At 46.9% G+C, this 22,266-nt stretch overlaps 1 protein-coding gene across 2 annotated transcripts in view; it reads left to right on the plus strand.

Annotated features, from left to right (window-relative positions):
• The window catches only part of LOC142698202 (protein kinase C delta type-like), a 329,486-nt gene that overhangs the window by 80,493 nt on the left and 226,727 nt on the right, over window positions 1–22,266 (plus strand). For both annotated transcript variants that reach the window (XR_012865729.1, XR_012865730.1), the window contains exon 2: window positions 10,994–11,069. The gene's annotated coding sequence lies outside the window, so the exon portion shown is untranslated. The remainder of the gene's footprint in view (window positions 1–10,993; window positions 11,070–22,266) is intronic.

A 22,266-nucleotide genomic window follows, 5' to 3' on the forward strand; every position in this document is an offset into this window, starting at 1 on the left:
GATTTATTTTGCACAATACATACAAGGCAATTTAAAAAATACAGTGCAAAGGTGTACATAGCCTTTACGCAATCAGGAGGCATATTTTCAGATTCTGCTGGACTTCTCCCATATACCGGCGTTTCAGGCATCCTATTGGTCCACGGTGTCCTCAATGCCCACCCCATTTACTTCTTGTTTAGCCACAATGCCCGCACGCCACAGCAAGCTGACAGTGCCCGCCCTAATGGTATATACAGGGGTGATGGAGATTTTATACCGAGATAATGGTGGGCTGGTACATACACGGATAATGGTGGTTATATATGGGGATGATGGCTGGTATATACAGGGATGATGAGAGTCCCTTATATAACCCCCATTTTCCCTGTATATTACCCCCAAAAGGAGAGATCAGCAGCACATCGCAGTTCAAAACTCATGGAAAACTATTTTATGTTTCACCCATCCCACCCATCGCTGGATGTGGGTATACTAGGACACATGACTAATATGATAATATTTTAATATAGAATTGTACATCCTAGTATAATAGCTAAAGAAAATTAACTTATGAGGCTTAGAGTTAGTTATATGTCAAAATTTTGATCTAAGGTATGCGCACCGTGACGGGCGGTAGTCATGTAGACTGAACGCTTCCATGATTTGAATACGCTGTGACGTGGCACAGATAGAATACCAGCTGCCTGCTTCTTCCCTAAATAGTTCTTGCATAATTTGGAGGTGTGCTTTGGGTCATTGTCCTGTTGTAGGATGAAATTGGCTCCAATCAAGCGCTGTCCACAGGGTATGGCATGGTGTTGCAAAATGGAGTGATAGCCTTCCTTATTCAAAATCCCTTTTACCTTGTACAAATCTCCCACTTTACCAGCACCAAAGCAACCCCAGACCATCACATTACATCCACCATGCTTGACAGATGGCGTCAGGCACTCTTCCAGCATCTTTTCAGTTGTTCTGCGTCTCACAAATGTTCTTCTGTGTGATCCAAACACCTCAAACTTCGATTCGTCTGTCCATAACACTTTTTTCCAATCTTCCTCTGTCCAATGTCTGTGTGCTTTTGCCCATATTAATCTTTTCCTTTTATTAGCCAGTCTCAGATATGGCTTTTTCTTTGCCACTCTGCCCTGAAGGCCAGCATCCCGGAGTCGCCTCTTCACTGTAGACGTTGACACTGGCGTTTTGCGGGTACTATTTAATGAAGCTGCCAGTTGAGGACCTGTGAGGCGTCTATTTCTCAAACTAGAGACTCTAATGTACTTGTCTTGTTGCTCAGTTGTGCAGCGGGGCCTCCCACTTCTCTATCTACTCTGGTTAGAGCCTATTTGTGCTGTCCTCTGAAGGGAGTAGTACACGCCGTTGTAGGAAATCTGCAGTTTCTTGGCAATTTCTCGCAAGGAATAGCGTTAATTTCTAAGAACAAGAATAGACTGTCGAGTTTCACATGAAAGCTCTATTTTTCTAGCCATTTGGAGAGTTTAATCGAACCCACAAATGTAATGCTCCAGATTCTCAACTAGCTCAAAGGAAGGTCAGTTTTATGGCTCCTCTAAACAGCAAAACTGTTTACAGCGGTGCTAACATAATTGCACAAGGGTTTTCAAGTGTTTTCTAATCATCCATTAGCCTTCTAACACAGTTAGCAAACACAATGTACCATTAGAACACTGGAGTGATGGTTGCTGGAAATGGGCCTCTATACACCTATGTAGATATTGCATTAAAAACCAGACGTTTACAGCTAGAATAGTCATTTACCACATTAACAATGGATAGAGTGGATTTCTGATTAATTTAATGTTATCTTCATTGAAAAAAAACTGCTTTTCTTTCAAAAATAAGGAAATTTCTAAGTGACCCTAAACTTTTGAACGGTAGTGTATATGGTCTGCAGAATGCCTGTGTAGGACTGATATCTGTCACTATATGGTGGGAATATTGGTCTTTGTTTTACTACACACGTTTTTAGTACACAATTAAGAGTGTTCACATTATTTCTATATAGTGGAAGTGTAGACCCCCAAGAATTATTTCCTTTGGTGGGTCCAAGGTACCTCAGTCAGACACTGAGTGTACACATCCTTGCATTAAAATATTGTATTACTGTCTGTAGCCTTAGAGGAGAATTTATTAATCTTGCTAAGCCGGTTATCTGTGTCACGGACACAGGGTTTGTGAACCCACTAGGCAGCTCCGCCGTAGCGGGGAGGCAGCTGACCAGGTCACAGTCTAAGCAGAAGTAAATGGCAGACAGTAATGCTTGGGTACCTGTAATAGTCCTGGCGGGGGCTGTGGCTTCAGCACGGATGGAGGCAGGTGCGGCAAGTGGCGCCAGACGTGGCGGGCAGTATTCGATGAAGCGGTAGACACTTGACGTGGCAGATGACACTTGACGTGGCAGATGACACTTGACGTGGCAGATGGCACTTGACGTGGCAGATGGCACTTGACGTGGCAGAAGACACTTGACGTGGCAGATGGCACTTGACGTGGCAGATGGCACTTGAACGCGGGTAGGCACAGGAACAATACGGAATACAGGAACGGTAACAGGGCACGGGTAACAGCTGGAACGGGAGACACTAAGGGACCATTTGCGAGACAGACTGGGAAAGACTAACAACGCTCAGGCAAGGATTAAAAGGCCAGGGGCCTTCTTATAGACCAGGAAATCGTGGCAGTTGATGGTGATGACGATTTCCTAATTGCGCGCGCTGGCCCTTTAAGGCCGGGGGCGAGCGTGCGCGCGCACCCTACGGGACCCAGCCGAATGGAGCGGAAGTGAGCGCTGGCATCTCCTAGGAGGTCGACGGAGGCCAGCGCTCACAGATCCATGGCTGCGGGCGTCGGGAGGTGAGTAAACACCGATGGCCCGCGGCCAGGGGCGCTACAGTATCCCCCCTCTTACGCCCCCTCTTCTTGGGGCCAGAGTGAGAGAGGAACTTTTTAATAAGAGTAGGGGCGCTGAGGTTCTCTTCTCTTGGTATCTGCCTTTCGCTTCATGCGATCGACCGCCAGCAAAATAGAGGACCGGGTCTGTTGCCAGATTTGCAGGAAGTCCCCATATGCAGAGTCAGCAGCGGGTACCTGAGATGAAGTTGATACAGGAAGAGGAACTCTGGGATGTTGACTGTACACGATGTGAAACGGAGTGGAAGTGGTGGACTCACTTGTGTGGTTGTTGTATGAAAACTCGGCCCATGGAAGGAGCTGTACCCAGTTATCGTGCTGTGAAGAGATGAAGTGGCGGAGATAATTTTCCATGATCTGGTTGATCCTCTCAACTTGTCCATTGGACTGGGGGTGATAGGCAGAGGAAAAGTCCAAACTCACATCCAGGAGTTTACAGAGGGCTCTCCAGAATTTAGAGGTAAACTGAACCCCCTGGTCAGACACAATGTGAAGAGGCAAGCCATGCAAGCGGAAGATGTGCTGAATGAAGAGACTTGCCAGTCGAGCAGAGGGTAGGCCGGTCAGCGGGATAAAATATGCCATCTTAGAGAACCGGTCCACCACCACCCAGATGGAGTTGCATCCTGCTGAGAGAGCAAGGTCCGTGACGAAGTCCATAGCGATGTGCTGCCAGGGGGCACTGGGTACAGGCAGGGGTTGAAGCAGGCCGGCAGGCTTGCTGTGAGTCACTTTGTTAGAGGCACACACCGTGCAATAAGAGACAAAGTCCAGAACATCCTTAGGTAGCGTGGGCCACCAGAAGTGACGAGTGATCAGGTCTTGGGTTTTACGGACACCGGCGTGCCCAGCTAGTTTAGAACTGTGTCCCCAGCAGAGAATTCTTTTTCTGTCTGCCAACCGAACAAAAGTTCTCCCCGGAGGGATATTTCTAAGCTGCAGAGGATTGGCGGTGACAACGCAGGACGGGTCTGTGATCGTCTGAAGGGACTCCACCGTGTCTACCGTCTCAAATGATCTGGACAGGGCATCGGCCCTCACATTCTTGTCAGCGGGACGGTAGTGGAGCAGAAATTGGAAACGGGTGAAGAACAGTGACCACCTGGCTTGACGAGGATTCAGTCTTTGAGCGGACTGAAGGTAAGTAAGATTCTTCTGGTCGGTGAAGATCAGGATGGGGTGAGTAGCGCCCTCCAGAAGATGTCTCCACTCCTCCAGGGCCAATTTGATAGCCAGTAACTCCCGATCTCCAATGGAATAATTGCGCTCAGCAGAGGAAAACAGTCTTGAGTAGTAGCCACATACTACTGCCTTTCCTTTGGAGCTCCTCTGGAACAGAAGTGCGCCTGCACCAACAGAGGAAGCGTCCACTTCCAGTGAGAACTGCCGAGACACGTCAGGGTGATGGAGGATCGAAGCTGAAGTGAAGGCTTTCTTGAGGCTAATGAATGCGGACTCTGCCTCTGGAGTCCATACCTTGGCGTTCACACCCTTCTTGGTAAGGGTAGAGATGGGGGCCGTCAGAGAAGAAAAGTTCGGAATAAACTGCCGGTAGAAATTGGCGAAACCCAGGAACCACTGTATGGCCCTTAGGCCTTGAGGACGTGGCCATTCCAGGACAGACTTTAACTTCTCAGGGTCCATCTTAAGGCCTTGATCCGAGATGACATAGCCCAGGAAGGGCAAAGACCTCTTTTCAAAGGTGCATTTCTCTAACTTGGCATACAAGCGATTCTCTCTTAGTCGCAGAAGAACTTGACGAACATGCCTCCGATTGGTCATCAGATCTGGGGAGAAGATTAGAATATCATCGAGATAAACTACAACACACATATAGAGGAGATCTCGGAAGATGTCATTACTCCTGAAATACTGCGGGAGCGTTACACAGTCCGAAGGGCATTACTAGGTATTCGTAGTGCCCATCGCGGGTGTTAAACGCCGTCTTCCATTCGTCACGCCGTCGAATCCGGATTAGATTATAGGCCCCCTGCAGATCTAGCTTGGAAAAAATTTTGGCTCCTCGTATGTGATCAAACAGCTCAGAAATGAGTGGCAACAGGTATTTGTTCTTGACCGTGATCTGATTGAGACCACGGTAGTCAATGCAGGGTCGGAGAGATCCATCTCTCTTTTTAGCGAAGAAGAATCCTGCCCCGGCCGGGGAGGAAGATTTCCGAATAAAACCCCTCTCCAAGTTCTCCTTGATATAGGCTGACATCGATAAAGTCTCTGGCAAGGAGAGAGGATATACTCGTCCACGGGGAAGAGAAGCATTGGGAACCAGTTCAATGGGACAGTCATAATTCCGATGTGGAGGCAACGTCTCAGCCTCTCGTTTGCAAAAGACATCCGCAAAACTGGCATACTGAGAAGGTAGATCGGAGAGTGACTGAGGCAGAGGGGGCACAACAGAACGGACTTGTGACAGGCAATGGCTATGGCATCTGGAACCCCATTGAAGAACTTCTCCAGAACTCCAGTCGAGTGTCGGGGTGTGTAGACGGAGCCATGGCAGACCCAGCAGGATAGGATTGATAGCCTTGGGTAGTACCAGGAAGGAGATCTGTTCTGAGTCAAGAGCTCCGACCCGTAATGTCAACGGCTCAGTGATGAGCATGATCGGATCAGGAAAGGGTAGACCATTCACAGAAGCAACTGCCAGGGGTCTCTCCAGACGGACTGTGGGTAGTTGAAACCGATCCACTAGATCCTGGTGGATAAAATTAGCAGCCACTCCAGAGTCAAGATAGGCGGTGGAAGGATGTGATGTCTGTCCGGTGACGATGGCCACAGGTATCGATAATTTGGAAGAGGTTTTAACGTTTGGAGACGTTCCACCTAGAGTTGCCTCTCCAACCAACCCTAGGTACTGGAGTTTGCCGGTTTCTGTGGGCATTGGCGCACAAAATTACCCTTGAGGCCGCAATACATGCAAAGTCCAGAGGAGCGTCTGCGCTGCTTCTCCTGTTCAGATAACCGGACTGTCTACCTGCATGGGTTCCTCAGGTAGCGCACTAGGAGTGGACAATAGTGGTCTCTGGGCAGGGGGTGCTGGTCTGTGGGCCCGGCTCTCCTAACGAACCTCTTGAGAGCGCTCCCAGATTCTCATATCAACCCGGGTGGCTAACAGGATAAGGGCATCCAAGGTAGAAGGAAGGTCGCGGGCTGCCCGTTCGTCCTTGATGTGAGAGGACAGTCCCTGCCAGAAGGTCGCCACCAGTGCCTCATTATTCCATGCCAGCTCGGCTGCTAGGGTACGGAAGGAGATCGCATACTCCCCTACTGTGGAGCCTTCTTGCTTGAGGGTCAACAGAGTGGCTGCGGCAGAGGATGTTCGACCCGGCTCCTCGAACACGGTACGAAAGGACTGCAGGAACAAGGCTAGGTCCGAGGATACAGGTCCCTGTTGCTCCAAGATTGGGTTCGCCCATGCGAGGGCCTTGCCAGCGAGGAGGGAGATAATGAACGCTACTTTAGCCTCCTCGGAGGGGAAGAGATGAGGCCGTAGCCTAAAATGCACCGTGCATTGATTAAGAAATCCTCTGCATGCTCTGGGGTCACCGTCGTAGCGAGGAGGAAGAGGCAGAGGAACTGAGGAACCGGAACAAACAGGGGGAGCAACAGGCAGTGGCAACAGCCTCTGGAGGAAGAACCGGGGGTGGAACAGCGAGTAGATCCAGGCGGACCAGAATAGAATTCACCGCCTCAAGGAGTTGATCCTGACGAGTGCGTAGGTCATGCATCTCTGTCTGAATCTTCTGTACTGGGGTCTTGGGCTGACCAGCGGGTTCCATGGCCTGAGCGTACTGTCACGGACACTGGGTTTGTGGACCCACTAGGCCGCTCCGCCGTAGCGGGGAGGCAGCTGACCAGGTCACAGTCTATGTGAAAGTAAGATGGCAGACAGTAATGCTTAGGTACCTGAAATAGTCCGGGCGGTGGCTGTGGCTTCAGCACGGATGGAGGCAGGTGCGGAAAGTGGCGCCAGACGTGGCGGGCAGTATCCGATGAGCAGATGGCACTTGACGCGGCAGAAGACACTTGACGTGGCAGATGGCACTTGACGTGGCAGATGCCACTTGACATGGCAGTTGGCACTTGACGTGGCAGATGACACTTGAACACGGGTAGGCACAGGAACAATGCGGAATACAGGAATGGTAACAGGGCATGGGTAACAGCGGGAACGGGAGACACTAAGGGACCATTTGCGAGACAGACTGGGAAAGACTAACAACGCTCAGGCAAGGATCAGAAGGGCTGGGGCATTCTTATAGAGCAGGAAGTCATGTGGGTTAATGATCATTGTTTTCATCCATGGCTGCGGGCGTCGGGGGGTGAGTGAACCCGACGGCCCGCGGCCATGGGCGCTACACCAGGTCAACACCTTGAACTCTTTGTCATGTTCCTCACATCAGTCCTGAACAATTTTTGCAGTGTGGCGGGGGCATTATCCTGCTGTAAGACAGCACTGGCATTAGAGAATACCTTTACCATGAAGAGGTGGATTTGTCTGTAGCAATGTTTAGGTAGGTGGTCTGTGTCAAAAAACAGTATGGGAATATCAAAATAACCACCATAAGTTCCCCATAGAAAATTGTGCCATAATCTGTCAAATCAGATGAAATTCTAGTGTTGGGTCCCAGTGACTCCAACTGAGGGGCTTGCATTTAAAAAAAAAAAAAATCATTATTAGTTTTTAGCATTGGATAAAGCAAAGGAGAAACAACAGGAACCTCTCAGAGGAACCTCTCAGAGAGCGGCGCTGTGCTCCGTATACTGCAGGAGCAGTAGTACAGCGAGTACATAGTGTACAGCGGGGCCGATCACATGACGAAGAGTCGTGTCGTCACCAAATAAGACTGTACAACTAGACTTCCGGTTCCTCATCAGCGCTATACAAATCTATGAAAATCTCAGAAACAGCACCAAGGCGGACGGGAATGTATATTAGCGAGTTTACTCACATGTAGCATCTATGGCCGCGGGCCGTCGGTTCCACTCACCTCCTGACGCCCACAGCCATGGATCTGTGAGCGCTGGTCCCCATCTCACTTCCGCTCCGGTCCGCCAGGGTGACGAATGGAAGACGGCATTTAACACCCGTCACGGGCACTATGAATACGTAGTGATGCCCTTCGGACTGTGTAACGCTCCTGCAGTGTTTCAGGAACTCGTTAATGATATCTTCCGAGATCTCTATAGCTGTGTTGTTGTTTATCTCGATGATATTTTGATTTTCTCCCCAGATCCGACGACTCATCGCAGGCATGTCCGTCAAGTTCTACTACGATTAAGGGAGAATCATTTATACGCCAAGCTGGAGAAGTGCGTCTTTGAGAGGAGTTCTCTGCACTTCCTGGGCTACATCATATCGGATCAAGGTCTCAAGATGGATCCTGAGAAAGTGAGAGCTGTCCTGGAGTGGCCACGTCCTCAAGGTCTGAGGTCCATACAGCGTTTCCTGGGATTTGCCAATTTCTACCGGCAGTTTATCCCAAACATCTCATCACTGACATCTCCTATTTCCACCCTTACCAAGAACGGTGTGAACGCCAATGTGTGGACCCCAGAGGCAGAGTCCACATTTTTTAGTCTCAAAAAAGCCTTTACTTCTGCCTCGATCCTCTATCATCCTGACGTATATATACAGTTTTCTTTGGAGGTGGACGCCTCTTATGTTGGTGCAGGCGCACTTCTGTTCCAGAGGAGCCCCAAAGGAAAGGCAGTAGTATGTGGCTACTACTCGAGACTTTTTTCTTCTGCAGAGCGCATTTACTCTGTTGGGGATCAGGAGCTACTGGCCATCAAATTGGCTCTGGAGAAGTAGAGCCATCTGCTGGAGGGCGCAGCTCACCCCATCCTAATCTACACCGACCACATGAACCTCACCTACCTTCAGTCCGCTCAACGACTAAATCCCTGTCACGCAGAGTGGCCGCTGACAGGAATGTGAGGGCCGATGCCCTGTCCAGGTCATTTGAAACGGATGACACGGAGTCTCTTCAAACTATCATAGACCTGTCCTGCATTATCACTGCCAATCCTTTGCAGGTTAGAGACATCCCTCCGGGGAGGACTTTTGTTTGATTAGCAGGCAGGAGAAGAATTCTCCGATGGGGACACAGTTCTAAACTGGCTGGGCACCCTGGTGTTCGTAAAACCCGAGACCTGATTGCTCGTCACTTTTGGTGGCCCACGCTGCCCAAGGATGTTGTCGACTTTGTCTCTTCTTTCACGGTGTGTGCTTCTAACAAGGTTACTAACTCCAAGCCTGCCGGCCTCCATCAACCTGTGCCTATACCCAATGCCACCTTGCAGCACATTGTGATGGACTTTGTCACTGACCTTCCTCCCTCAGCAGGATGCAACACTGTCTGGGTGGTGGTGGACCGGTTCTCGAAGATGGCACATTTTATCCCGCTGACCGGCCTACCTTCTGTTCCCCGAATGGCGAATCTCTTCATCCAGCACATCTACCGCTTGCATGGCTTGCCCTTCACATTGTGTCCGATCGGGGGTTTCAGTTTACCTCGAGGTTCTGGAGGGCTCTCTGTAAACTCCTGGATGTGATATTGGACTTTTCCACAGCCTATCATCCCCAGTCCAATGGGAAAGTCGAGAGGATCAACCAGATCATAGAGAATTATCTCCGTCACTTCATTTCCTTACAGCATGATAACTGGGTACAGCTTCTTCCATGGGCCGAGTTCTCGTACAACAACCACACAAGCGAGTCCACCACTTCAACTCCGTTTTACATTGTATACGGTCAACATCCTAGAGTCCCTCTTCCAGTGTCTACTACTTCTCAGGTACCCGCTGCTGACTCTGTATTTGGGGACTTCCCGTAAATCTGGCAACAGACCCAGGTATGAAGCGAAAAGCGGATACAAGAAGAGAGCTGCCGCAGTATCTTCCAGGTACCAAAGTCTGGCTGTCCTCATGGAACATTCGTTTGAGGGTGCCTTCATACAAGTTTGCTCCCAGGTTTCTCGGTCCTTTTGAGATTCGGCAACAGATTAACCCTGTCTCCTATAAACTGCGGCTGCCTCCTACCATCAGAATCCCCAACTCCTTTCATGTGTCCCTCCTGAAACCAGTGGTCCTGAACTGCTACAGCAAGACTTCCTGTTCCACAACTGCTCCCAGCGGTTCTTCTGATGTGTTCGAGGTGAGGGAGATCCTGGACTGCAAGAGGGTAGGAGGAAGGACTTTCTATTTGGTGGACTAGAGAGGGTTTGGTCCTGAGGAGAGGTCCTGGGAGCCGGAGGAGAACCTTGATGCCTCTGCTCTTGTTAAGAAGTTCCTCTCTCGCTCTAGTCCCAAGAAGAGGGGGCGTAAGAGGGGGGGATACTGTAGCGTCCAGGGCCATCGGGTCCACTCACCTGACGCCCGCAGCCATGGATCTGTGAGCGCTGGTTCCCATCTCCTTCCCAGGAGACGCCAGCGCTCACTTCTGGTACGATCTGCTCTGTCCCGTAGGGTGCGCGCGCACGCTCGTGCCCGCTCTTAAAGGGCCAGCGCACGCACATGTAGGAAATCACCATCATCAACACACATGATTTCCTGGACTATAAGAAGGGCCCAACCCATCTGATCCTTGCCTGAGCATTGTTAGTATACCCCAAGTCTGTCTTTCAAATGGTCCCTTACTGTTTCCCGTTCCAGTTGTTCCCGTGCCCTGTTACCCGTTCCTGTATCCCGTACTGTCTTCTTGTTCCTGTGCCTACTAGTTGGAGTCGTGTCTACTGCACCTGTGTCATCCGCCACGTCCTGTGTTAAATACCTCCATCCGTGCCAGAGCTGCGGCCACTGTCTGGACTATCCGGTTACCCTTGTGCGGGACTATGTATTTCTGGGGTTCCCTGTTGTTTGGCCAGCTGCCTCGCTGCTATGGCGGTGCGGCCTGGTGGGTCCACATACCCACAAACCGTGACATCACATAATGCAGTTAGAACACTGCTAATAACTTTTAGTCCCCGCATAACCCCTTTAAGATGCATTGTGTACAAGCAGTGAATCCACCGCACCTGGCCACGTTTTAACCTCCTTATTCTCTCTCCTCCTCTTGTAGGTGTTGGTCCTGAGCCTGGTACTTGGAACCACCATGATTTTCTTAGTGACCCGTATCTACTAATGTCTGGGGACTGGTACGTCATTCTATTTTATCCTAATACTAGATGTATACTGTGATAATACATCACCTGTAGTGTTACTGTCAAATCTTCCCCCTGTACATGGACATAACTATAGCCCTAGTAGCCATAGAAGCTGCTATGGGGCTCTGATGCTGAGGGGGGCACCTTTGGTTGCCAAAACTTCATTAGTTTTTGTAAGGGAAGATCTGCTTTATAGCAGCATAACCCTTCAATGCTGCCTAGCCCCTTCCACGACAACCAACGTGTATATATACGGTGTAGGCCAGGAGGGAAGTATGGAGTGGTGTCACTGACTGAGGTCACTCCATAATTTGCTGGTGTTGGTTGTATGTTACAACTGAAAGTTCACTGCGACGAGCGAAATCGTAGATTACTACGATCCCACTCGTTTAACCCCTTAGATGCTGAGGTCAATAGTAACTGCGGTAACTAAGCCATTAGAAAGATGGGGGTGGCCATCTCTGACAGCCCATTGCCCCCCTGCGATTGCGGGGTGCCGATGGTTGTCATTGCAGCTTGGAGGACTAATGTAGGCCCTCAGGTCTGCCATCTTTGCACCCCTGGCAAGGCTTAATAAGAGCAGGTAAAGAACACGATATACTGCAATACATTAGTATTGCAGTATATCATGCAAGCGATCCAATGATTGCTGGTTTAAGTCCCCTAGAGGGCAAGTAAAGAAAGTAAAATACAGTTAAATTAAGTTTATATATATATATATATATATATATATATATATATATATATATATATATATATATATATATTTATATTTATATATAAAGTTAAAATATTTAAAGTTTAAAAAAAAGCAATGTAAAAAAAGTAAATTAACATAACTTGTATTGCCACGTCCGTAAAAGTCAGAGATATAACAGTATAACATTATTTAACCCACATGGTGAATGCATTAAAACAAACAAAAAATGTCAAGGGCAGAATCACTGTTTTTTGGTCATCTCATCTCCCACAAACAATGGAATAAAAGATGATCAAAAAGTCTCATGAACCAATAAAAACGACAGCTCGTGCCACAAAAAAACAAGCCCTCACACGGCTGCAGCGACGGAAAGAAAACAAAACGTATGGCTCTCAGATAATGGCGAAACAAAACCGCGCGGTGATCTCCATAAAAACTAAACCCAAAAAACAATGGAGAAATCTGCTTTTTTCCTATTTCACCCCACAAAGAAAGTTCTTTCAGTTTCCCATTTCATTAGTACAATAAATGGTGCCATGAAAAACTACAACTCGTCCTGCAAAAATCAAGCCCTCATATGGATATATCAACAGAAAAATAAAAAAGTTGTGGCTTTTGGAAGGTGAGGAGGAAAGAACAAAAATAAAAAAATTCAAAATGGCTGCGGCAGGAAGTGGTTAAGGTCTGATCCCCACAATTGTATTATGGCTCATTGCAGGAGGTGTATATTTAGGGCTTACTAACGGGATTGTATCTTGGCATTTGAGATCAGAAAAATAAAGTAATGGGGGGCTCATTTTTTACTTTGCTAGAGCACGCCCTATCTATCTGCCTCTCACATATCCGTCTCATTTATATGCGAAGTTCTGCAGCTTTTTCTATCACTATGTAGTTGGCTTTGTGAAATTTTATTTTTGTGCTGATTTGGGTTGAAAGCTAAAATTAAAAAGTTATTTTCAGTCAGTTGGTTTGGTGTAAATGTCTGTCACAATACGGCCCTCATCCAGTGTCATTTGTACATCCAGATAGTGCAGCTTAATGTCGCTGATTGTGACCCCCAGCGATCAGATTTAATCTGTGATGGAACTTGAGAAGTGTTGAATTCCCCTGCAGCGCCACTACAGGAGAAACTAAGCATTACACAGTGAAATCAATAAGAGACTTGTCCTTTCTTAACTTAGAATTCCCCAATAGGGTATTTACAATGGGTTTCTTATACCAGACAACCTCTTTAGGTTATAAAGGATTCTTATTTACTCCAGAACCATCTAGTTTTAGAAAAATAAAGTTACATTTCCACCTCTCCATGGTGGTAATCTGTTACTAAGACTTTTACTTAGATGAATTGTGTGCTACAACATTTACTAAACAATTATAGAGAAACATTTACTAAACAAATATTAGAGATTTTCAGCTGTTATATGTAAATATAAAAAAATGTAATATATATTTATTTATTTATTTATTTGGAGGCTTTGCTGCAGTGATTGGTATAATGCAGAGCAGGGGACCGTTTATGACATACCGTAAGCATTATGACATCACTGCAGGCAGTGATGTCATCAGAACAATGGAGGGTGTGGCATCTATAGCAGTGACATCACAATGGCGTGAAGTTCTAAGGACCCCAAGCGCGGTCACATCAGTGCCATATCTCGAGTTGATGCTGATGCTGAAACTTCACTTGGTTTTTCAAAGAGCGAATTTGTGCTACAAAGCGACTACTACATCATCTGTTCAGAGCACTTAAACACCAGTGCAACTTCTGAACATCGTGGTAGATTCCCTCTTATTTGAGGAATCCCGTTTTTCCATTGTTCCTGAATTTAAACATCAAGCCGCCTGCTACAAGGAACAATGAGTTACCGAGAACTCTTGCAGCTTGCAATAGACGAAAGTTCCCGGATAAATCAAGGTAAGTGGAACTTGTTATATCAGATACATTTAGACTAGTTTCACACAAACGTGTCCGTTTTGCGTCCGCAAAAAATGCACCATTTTTCAGTTGCAAAAAGGGATGATTATTGGCTTTCGGACCAAGGGCGGCAGTATTTCTGAAACAGCGCAGTTTGTGAACTGTTCGCGTGCTGCTGTGGTGACAGTGTATCGTGAGTGGACAAATGGCACCATTGGGAATAACGGACATGGAAACTGCAGAGCACCACGTGCCATGTATTTGAGAGGTGAACGTTGGCTACCAGACGTGTGTCTAATACAACAGTTCAGCGAACCCGACTGCGTATGGGGCTCCGAACCCGACGGATGGTCACTGCTCCTATGTAACAAAGGTGCATCAGAGAAAATGGCTTCAATTTGCACGGCAGTATTGGTCTCAGAGCACCGATGATTGGCAAAGGGTTGTCTTCTCCCATAAATCACGTTTTCTGCTTCATCGAAAGGATGGACTTTACAACCATTGCTGGAAAAAGCTGGCGGCGACGTCAGCGTCTGGGGTATTTTTCCATGGTATTCTCTGGGCCACTCATCTTTATGGAAGGCTCTGAACCGATTTAGATATGAATCCATTGTTACAGATCACATCCACCATACATGCTGATTGTCTTCCCTGGAGCAAATGGAAACTTAAAGCAAGACAATGCGACATGTCACACGACTATAAATGCCCGACAGTGGTTGGAAGAGCACGACCAAGACTTCCAAGTACTTCCCTGGCCCCCTATTTCTCCAGACTTGAACCCAATTGAGCATCTGTGGGACCACGCCAATCGTGTTGTTCGCTTTATGGATCCTCCCCCACGCACCCTCCAGTAAATGTGGGATGTATGGAGTCAGCGAGGCTCCACATATGAGACCACTGACCAGCACCTTATTGAGTCACTCCCAGCCCGTCTACTGCTGTCCGTGCTGCACACGCCGGTTACTCTGGATATTAGTAGTAGTTATAATAATGTGACTCGACTGTGTATATATTCATAGTATCAAAACGGTTGTCCAAGATTAGAAAAACATGGGAGCTTTCCTCTAGAAAGAAGGCCACGCGAGTCCATAGGAAATGTCTGGTATTGATCTTTTTTCACATTTTTTCTGTACATAATTAATATATGTTATACACATTGTTTCACATCTAGGCATTGCTGATGGAAGATTAAGATCTGGACATAGAAGGCGTCAGAGTGTGGAGCAGGATGAAGACCATGACAATGTCCCCGACAGGAGACGAAGACGTGGTCAAGTTCCACCGCGCCGTAGGTTGCAGCAAGAAGGAGCGGACAGAAGCCGGTCCCCATTACGACCTGAGCCAATAGAACAGTCTGAAACGACAAGTGGCCGTCGTATTAATAGTGAGACCGAGCTCAGAATTCCTGGAGAATCCCAGCCTGGGTCTACTCCATCAACTACTCAGGAGAGATCCGAAAGGCTGGAGGAACCAACACAAGACCCCAGCACCAGTGAGCCGCTACCAAACCTGCAGCCGTCCAGAGAAGGAAGCAGATCTCCTCAGCAAACATCTAACAGGCTGGTGGAGCCAACACCAAGCACCAGTCAGCTGCTTCCCAACCAACAGTCGACAACAGAGACCACAGACAGCAGACCTGTGCAGAGAAGACAACGTCGGCGAGGCAGGAGAGGCAGGCAGATTGATAGACTCCCATCTCGAACCTTTACTGAAAACGAAGACATCCAGTCCTGCACTATATGCCTAGAGGACTATGAGATTGGAGAGCAAGTCACCGTTCTGCCATGTTCTCACATATTCCATCTGCCTTGTATTGCACATTGGATCCCGACAAATCCATGCTGTCCCTTGTGCCGCGTCCATGCCTTTCAAAGAAAGAGGAGGAGATAAGTACCAACAGCTGTGGTACAGAAGAAACACCAGCAGTACAGGTATGATCACTGACATCTATAGTATTTTTGTGAAATCATGGCTGGAGCTTCGGCACCAGTATATTGCTGAGTGATTATCGTCTGGTCTGATTATTTTTTGTTTTGTCTACAGTACCACCTAGTCTTCTTCATCATCTTCACCTTGGACGCCAGAATCTCAATCTGCACAGAGACCTAATAATAAAAGATCCCTGATGCCGTTTCCCAGAATCCATTTATGTGATACTGGAATTTCCCTTCGGGGATTAATAAAGTTATCTTATCTTATTTTATGCCTGGGACTCCCTTCTATCTTGGATATTTCATATTCCATCTCGGTTGGATTGGCGTTTCGACTACTACTACATTTTGGCCTAAGACTTACATTACGCCTTAAAACTGGTGAGAATGGTGGCGTTCCCATGTTTACATAGGAGCAATGTAGGCCCCAAGATTACAATATTTAGGGTGATTGATATATATTGTAAAAATAAAAAGCACAGAAAAATTACTCTTTTTTTAGGGTATGTTCACAAAAGAAGTGCAAGTCACTTCTTGGGCCACTTTTGGAGCCGTTTTTCCTAGACAATATTGAAAACAGCTCCAAAAACGGCCGTAAATAAACGCTGAAAACCTTGAAAACAGCTCTGTATTTTCAGATATTTTTGAGTTTGCGTGTGAACATACCCTAATTTCCATCAATGTACAAATGAATAGAAATGAATTACTAACATATACACCATCCAGACATAACATTAAAACCACCTGCCTTGTGTAGTCCTCCTCGTGCTGCCATAATAGCTCTGACCCGTTGGGACATGGATTTCAGAAGATCTTTAAAAGTGTCCTGTGGTATCTGGCACCAAGACGTTAGCAGATCCTTTAACCCCTTCCTGCTCCTTGACGTTCTATTCCATCATGTTATGGCAACAGGAGGCCTAACAATGGCCTCCGGGTTTGTCATCTACGGAAGCCTAGTTTGTCCTGCCTTAGGTTTGCTGTCAGTGAGTAACTGACAGCACTTTTACACTGCACTACGCATGTAGTGCAGTGTATTAGAATAGCGATCAGGGATTCCTGACTTCAAGTCACCTAGATAGACAAAAAAAAAACAGTTGTATAAAAAACCTTTTTTCAATATTAAGTCCTTTATTTAAAAAAACAAATTGTTAATTAATAACTATTTTGTGTGGTATAACCATCTGCCTTACACCACATTTTCTGTAATTTTTTCTGTTTTTCACTGAATGTATCAACCAAATTTTACCACTAACATAAAGTTCAATGTGTCACCAGAAAACAGTCTCAGAATCACTTGGATAAATAAAGGCATTCCAAAGTTATTACCACATAAAGTGACACATGTCAGATTAGACAAATGGGCTCTGAGCCTTAAAGGGAATGTGTTGCCAGCAAAACATGTATTTTTTTTTTTTAGATAAACAATTAGTGCATAGGTGATTAAACATTGTTCTAATTTTTTTTATTTTTTTCACGAGTCAGGAAATATTATAAATTAGATTCTAATTTATAATATTTCCCATTGCTGGTCACTAAATGGAGCCATTCCCAAAATTGCAGCATTGCATGTGGTAAAGCAACCACATTGCTTTTTGCTGCAAAATTGGGAAAAACTCACTCGCTCTAGTGAGCTCTCAGAATCCCCCCCCCCTTTATCCTGGCTAGTGCCGGGAGAAATGAGGGGTTTGAACGGTCTAACCTCCTACACTGTGTGTCACCATTTTTTGCGCTAACACACAGTGTAGTAGGTTTACATACAGTAGTAAACACACACTAAAACACGTACATACACAGAAATCACTTACCTGCTCCAGTCGCCGCCGCTCCCTCCGGTCCGTCCTCTCCGTCTGCTGCCGCTGCTCCATGTGCACAAGTCCGGAAGCCGCGACCGGAACTAGTAATCTTACTGTCCGGCCGCGACTTCCGGTCCACAGTAAAATGGCGCCGGACGGCGCGCATTTCAACTTGGACTGTGTGGGAGCGGCGCATGCGCCGTTCACACAGACGGCGTACACCATAGTGACTGCGAACGGGCCCCGTTCGCAGTCCCTATGGGACTGGAGCTGCCGTATATTACATGTCTGTATGTGTCGTTAATCGGCACATACAGAAATGGAGTAAAAAATGGCAGCCCCCATAGGGAAGAAAAAGTGTAAAAATAAAAAAAAAGTGAAACACAAACACACAAATAAATATAAAAGTTTTTAATAAAAGACTAAAATCAAACTGATGTTAGAAATTTTTTTTTTGGTGACACTGTTCCTTTAAGGCCCAACCTAGGCTTCGTCATTAAGGGGTTAAGTCCTGTAAATTGTGAGTAGGGGTCTCCATGGATTGGATTTGTTTTTCCAGCACATCTCATAGATGATCGATTGAATTAAGAATATGGAGGCCAGGTCAACACCTTGAACTCTTTGTCATGTTCCTCACATCAGTCCTGAACGATTTTTGCAGTGTGGCGGGGGCATTATCCTGCTGTAAGACAGCACTGGCATTAGAGAATACCTTTACCATGAAGAGGTGGATTTGTCTGTAGCAATGTTTAGGTAGGTGGTCTGTGTCAGAAAACAGCATGGGAATATCAAAATAACCACCATAAGTTCCCCATAGAAAATTGTGCCATAATCTGTCAAATCAGATGAAATTCTAGTGTTGGGTCCCAGTGACTCCAACTGAGGGGCTTGCATTTATAAAAAAAAAAAAATCATTATTAGTTTTTAGCATTGGATAAAGCAAAGGAAAAACAACAGGAACCTCTCAGAGGAACCTCTCAGAGAGCGGCGCTGTGCTCCGTATACTGCAGGAGCAGTAGTACAGCGAGTACATAGAGTACAGCGGGGCCGATCACATGACGAAGAGTCGTGTCGTCACCAAAGAAGACTGTACAACTAGACTTCCGGTTCCTCATCAGCGCTATACAAATCTATGAAAATCTCAGAAACAGCACCAAGGGGGACGGGAATGTATATTAGCGAGTTTACTCACATGTAGCATCTATGGCCGCGGGCCGTCGGTTCCACTCACCTCCTGACGCCCACAGCCATGGATCTGTGAGTGCTGGTCCCCATCTCACTTCCGCTCCGGTCCACCAGGGTGACGAATGGAAGACGGCATTTAACACCCGTGACGGGCACTATGAATACGTAGTGATGCCCTTCGGACTGTGTAACGCTCCTGCAGTGTTTCAGGAACTCGTTAATGATATCTTCCGAGATCTCCTCTATATCTGTGTTGTTGTTTATCTCGATGATATTTTGATTTTCTCCCCAGATCCGACGACTCATCGGAGGCATGTCCGTCAAGTTCTACTACGATTAAGGGAGAATCATTTATAGCCAAGCTGGAGAAGTGCGTCTTTGAGAGGAGTTCTCTGCACTTCCTGGGCTACATCATATCGGATCAAGGTCTCAAGATGGATCCTGAGAAAGTGAGAGCTGTCCTGGAGTGGCCACGTCCTCAAGGTCTGAGGTCCATACAGCGTTTCCTGGGATTTGCCAATTTCTACCGGCAGTTTATCCCAAACGTCTCATCACTGACATCTCCTATTTCCAGCCTTACCAAGAACGGTGTGAACGCCAAGGTGTGGACCCCAGAGGCAGAGTCCACATTTTTTAGTCTCAAAAAAGCCTTTACTTCTGCCTCGATCCTCTATCATCCTGACGTATATATACAGTTTTCTTTGGAGGTGGACGCCTCTTATGTTGGTGCAGGCGCACTTCCACAACTGCTCCCAGCGGTTCTTCTGATGTGTTTGAGGTGAGGGAGATCCTGGACTGCAAGAGGGTAGGAGGAAGGACTTTCTATTTGGTGGACTGGAGAGGCTTTAGTCCTGAGTAGAGGTCCTGGGAGCCGGAGGAGAACCTTGATGCCTCTGCTCTTGTTAAGAAGTTCCTCTTGCTCTAGTCCCAAGAAGAGGGGGCGTAAGAGGGGGGAATACTGTAGCGTCCAGGGCCATCGGGTCCACTCACCTGACGCCCGCAGCCATGGATCTGTGAGCGCTGGTTCCCATCTCCTTCCCAGGAGACGCCAGCGCTCACTTCTGCTACGATCTGCTCTGTCCCGTAGGGTGCGCGCGCACGCTCGTGCCCTCTCTTAAAGGGCCAGCTCACGCACATGTAGGAAATCACCATCATCAACACACATGTTTTCCTGGACTATAAGAAGGGCCCAACCCATCTGATCCTTGCCTGAGCATTGTTAGTATACCCCAAGTCTGTCTTTCACTTCAGAGACTGTGCACGCGTGATCGGGTGCACACAGCTCTATGCCCTGGCTGTTGCTAACAGCCATGGGCACTGGGCAGAATGTCAGGGGTCAATCTTTTGGCCCCTGAACATGTGATCGCTGTGACAACCAATCACAGCGATCACATGCATTTCTGCATAGAAAACAGTGTGCACTCGATCGCGTGCACACAGCCCTGTGCCCACGCTGTTACCAACAGCTCTGGGCACTGGGCAGAGTATCCGGGACCAATCTGATGGTCCCTGAACATGTGGTCACTGTGAAAACCTATCACAGCGACCACATTTGTTTTATTTTGACTTTTCTGGCAGTAAATCTCCTGCCTCTTTTCTTCTCCTCAAACATTGTTTCAGTTTGAGGAGAAGAAGAGACTCGGGAGAATTGCTGCCAGAAGAATACTGTGAAAAAAAAATACAGTTACACTCATAAAACATTCTCTGTATAGATAGATTTCTATCTATCTATACAATCTATCTATCCATCTATCTTTTTTTCTATCTACCTTTCTTTTATTCTATTAGAATAGGCAGGTAGGGAGTATATAATTATATATATATCCACATATATATAATATATATAGCAATAGCGGTTTATTTTTTTGTTAGCGGTAGTGTAGATATATATAGCAGTTAGTTTGTGTGTTTTATAAAAAAAATAAAAAAAAATTTGTTTAGTTAGTGTTAGTGTTAGTTACGTTATTCGTTATGGCGAGGAAGTTGTTTAGCGCCGAGGAGGCATACGCCATGCTGTGGTCTGAGTCGGAGACCGCATCAGAGATGGCGTCCGAGATGGAACCTGTTTTAGGCAGTGACGATGACAGCGTCACTTCAGGTTCATCTTCAGGGGACGTTGTCCCTGATGCAGTTGAAACTGCAGAACATGAAAGCGCAGGGCCAAGTAGCGCTGTAGCATGGGACAGCCTTGTCCCTCCAGTCCAGGCTCTTGTATGGGCACCTGCCCCATCTTTTGGGCCTAGAATCCATGGATTTACTGCCACTCCTGGCATAACCGTGGACAATACAAATTTTGTCCAAATGGATTACTTCCATTTATTTATAACGGACGACATCCTAAATCAGATTGTCCACGAAACAAATTTATATGCCACTCAATATATAAGCCAGAAACCTTCATCCACCCATTCCAGAGATTGGACGCCAACCAATTTGCAGGAATTAAAAAATTTTTTTGGGGCTCACCCTAAATATGGGTATTGTCAAAAAGCCCTCCATTAGGTCTTACTGGTCAACAAGACCCGCCCAAGCCACCCCAGTGTATTCTGCAGTAATGCCCAGGTCTCGTTATGAGACAATAATGAGGTTCCTCCACTTCAATGACAACGCACAGGCCCCCCCAAGTACCGATGCAAACCGGGATCGGTTGTTCAAAATAAGACCGCTAATAAATTCCCTGAATAATTTATTTCTGCAACTCTACACCCCTGAGCAGAATGTAAGTGTGGACGAATCCCTCCTCAACTTTCATGGCAGACTTAGCTTTCGCCAATATCTACCTTCCAAAAGGGCAAGATATGGCGTTAAGCTCTACAAACTGTGTGAAAGCAGGTCAGGATATACCACCGCCTTCAGGATTTATGAAGGGCGGGACCGCACAATAAATGTTCCTGGATGCCCCCCTGATCTTTCCACCAGCAGTAAGATCGTGTGTGAGATAATGCAGCCTCTGCTTCACAAGGGGTACCACCTGTACTGTGATAATTTTTATTCCAGTGTGCCCGTTTAGGCATTTACATGCTGCAAGGACTGGGGCATGTGGTACCATGCGCAAAAACAGAATTGGTTTTCCACAGCAATTAGTGGGGAAGCGCATGGTAAAGGGGGACTCCTGTGCTTATGCATCCGAGGAATTGCTGGCGGTCAAGTTCAGGGATCGCAAAGATGTGTATGTGCGAAGCACGATTCATACCGCAGGAACAGTGGCAGTGAGGGAAAGAGGGGCAACATCGGACAAGCACAAACCAGTGATCGGGTCCGAATATAACAAGTACATGGGGGGGTGGATTTAAGCGACCAGGTTTTACAGCCCTATTTAGTAAAACGCCAAACTAAAACCTGGTACAAAAAAGTGGCCATTTATCTGTTACAGGTGGCAAATCCACAACTCATCTGCGCTCTACAAAAAAAACAGAGGCAGAGACACATACCTGGATTTCCAGGAAAAAATTATTGAAGGCCTCATATTTGATGTTCAGGACACCCGAGAATGCCCCCAGTCTGAGGATGTCACGCGGCTGACTGAAAGACACTTCATCAGTTGGATTCCCCCAACACCAACCAGAAGCAACCCCCAGAAAAAGTGCCGCGTCTGCAGAAAAGACGGGCACCGCAAAGATTCCCGATATTTCTGTCCCTCATGTCCCTCACAACCAGGCCT

The sequence above is a fragment of the Rhinoderma darwinii genome, assembly GCF_050947455.1.
Source record: "Rhinoderma darwinii isolate aRhiDar2 chromosome 12 unlocalized genomic scaffold, aRhiDar2.hap1 SUPER_12_unloc_7, whole genome shotgun sequence".
NCBI lineage: Eukaryota > Metazoa > Chordata > Amphibia > Anura > Rhinodermatidae > Rhinoderma > Rhinoderma darwinii.